Source organism: Carlito syrichta, unplaced genomic scaffold, assembly GCF_000164805.1.
Source record: "Carlito syrichta isolate Samal-C Ts95f unplaced genomic scaffold, Tarsius_syrichta-2.0.1 Scaffold135860, whole genome shotgun sequence".
NCBI classification, from domain to species: domain Eukaryota; kingdom Metazoa; phylum Chordata; class Mammalia; order Primates; family Tarsiidae; genus Carlito; species Carlito syrichta.
Genome location: NW_007079956.1, coordinates 8013 through 10263, shown reverse-complemented (window position 1 = coordinate 10263; position 2251 = coordinate 8013). Strand labels below are relative to the sequence as shown.

The following is a 2251-nucleotide window of genomic DNA, read 5'->3' as shown; positions in this document are numbered from 1 at the left end:
TGGATTGCCTGAGTCCGCGGGTTCGAGACCCGCCTGGGCAACTTGACGAGACCTCATCTCTACAATAAATCAAAAATTAACCGGGGGTGTAGTGCGCGCCTGTAGTTCCAGCTCCTTGGAAGGCTGAGGCATGAGGATCGCTGGAGCCCAGCAGGTCAAGGCTGCGGTGGCCGGGAGCGGCCACTGCACTCCAGTCTGGGCGACGGAGTGAAACGCCAACTCAAAATAAATAAATAAATAAAATAAAATAAAATAAAATAAAATGAGTACTTTCCCTAAATATCATAAAAAGAAGGCTATTGAGGAAGTCATACTGGAATTAAAATATGAATGAACTCTGCAAAATTAAAAGGATGTGTTTGCTGCAATATGCAAAACCTTGACCTCTCAGCAAAATCCTAACCCTATGGACCTTCCCCAGGTCTCTCTTTTCCTGGAATATAATCAGTGCTTGAGGCAGCTGGGTGGTACACTGCCTTTTTAACCATCTCCCACACCAGACACCCGGCAGTGCAGGTTGAGGGGTAAAGACAGGAGGAGGTCCCTGTCCAGAGAAGCCACTGCCACTCCCAGCCTGGTCAACTCCCAGGCCACCGGGAGAGACAGGGCAGTGGCTCTGCCTGACAACTCAGCCCAGCCTCACCCTTCTCATCAGAAGGTCAGAGGTGAAGATGCCCGCCTGGGAGACAGGGAGGAGAAGGATGGGCTCATGGGAAGAGAAGAGCCTTCTTCCCCAGCCAGAAGGCCCCCTCCCTGTGTTTATGTCGCATCTGGTCACATTGAGAGAGCTCCTTGAGAGGACAGAGTTCAGCCTGTGTCCCGAAGTCACCAGGCAAACTGCTGTATGGCAACTCAAAGCCCAGACACACAAACACACAGACCACACAACTCGGAAACACACTAGCATAGACACACAGAGTCAGACACACATGGACACCCCTCAGATAACCCAGCACCGCACTGACAGAGTCCCTCGGGCAACACACAGACAAGATGACACCCACCCCCTCCCCTGACTCCCTGACCTACGGAGACCACCCACCGCTCCCAGAACACTCTCATTTTGTCTTCCTAACAACCCAAAGATGCAGGAAGCAGCATCCCCCACTGTTCCAGGTTGATAATACAGGGATTTCAAATTTGTGGTTGGGGGTGGCACTGCTTGGGGTCCAACACTGGCCTCACCGCTGGCTGCAACTTAGCCTCCTTGAGCCTGGAAAATGGGCATGCTGGCAGCGCGGCCATAGTTTGTTCTAGCAGAACGCCATTTACAGAGACCTGGCCCGGGGTACATGTGAGCTTTAATCCTGCCTGCATACAGGTGGACAGATGGGGCAGGACACACACGGTTCTCACGTCGCCTTCCCCACACACAGCATGCAGGAAAAGGCAGCGGGGCAACCCAGCCCTCCGTATAACCCCATCTGAGCTTCCCTCCCCTGGCCAACTGCCTAGCAATCTCTCCCTGGGAACCCCCCAACTCTACATTCCAGGAAACCCACCACCACCCCCTCCATGGCCCATGCGCTCCAAAAGTCACAAAGCACACTCCCTAAACTGGCCCTAAAGAAATTTGTTCTAAACAAACGTCTTTCCCCGCCCCCAACCCAGACCCCAGCAAGAGGCAATTCTGCAGTGCCTGGGCCACCCTGTCCTCCTCGTCTCCAGCAGGACAGGTCGCTTTCCCCACCCCTCCCCCTCCACACCCGACCCTCCCTGAAGCAGGAGTAACCGAACTCAATGGGCCGAAGTGGGGCGAGACGGGGCGGGGGAGGGGAAGGGCCGAGGGGACCCCCCCAAGGAATCCAGCCCAGTCCAGTCCGGAGGTGGAGGCTGCCAACTGGAGCAGCTTTGAGAAAGCATGGGGAGGCTCAAGAAGGGGGAAACGCGCGCGCGCACTACGCAGCACACCCTCTGGGGAAAAACTTTCTGGACAATTTCAGAGAACTTTTTTGACAAGTTCCCGGGGCTCCCTCGGAGTCTGGAAAGCGCCAGTCTCCCGAAGGGGCCAACTCGACCCGCTGCAGTGTAACCGCCCCCCCCCCGCGCGCCCCCTTCTTTTGCCCTCTCCTGTCTGAAGGCCCGCCGGCCCCAAACGCCTCGACTGTCCCAAAATTCCGGGTGGGAGAGCAGGTCCCAGCCCCTCTGCTCCCAGGAACAGTGTGCGGGGACCCAGGCGGCAGGGTCCCGTCCCTGCTCCATCCCCTCCCCACGCCAGACCCACCTTGGGTGCCCGCGGCTCCGGGGGGCA

The 2251-nt window shown here is 56.9% G+C and overlaps 1 protein-coding gene across 1 annotated transcript in view; it reads right to left on the bottom strand.

Moving 5' to 3' along the window:
• ERBB2 (erb-b2 receptor tyrosine kinase 2) overlaps positions 1-2246 on the bottom strand; it is a 25402-nt gene extending 23156 nt beyond the window's left edge. Inside the window, exon 1 of the mRNA XM_021708353.1 lies at positions 2225-2246. The gene's annotated coding sequence lies outside the window, so the exon portion shown is untranslated. The remainder of the gene's footprint in view (positions 1-2224) is intronic.
• Between the last annotated feature and the right edge of the window lie 5 nt (positions 2247-2251).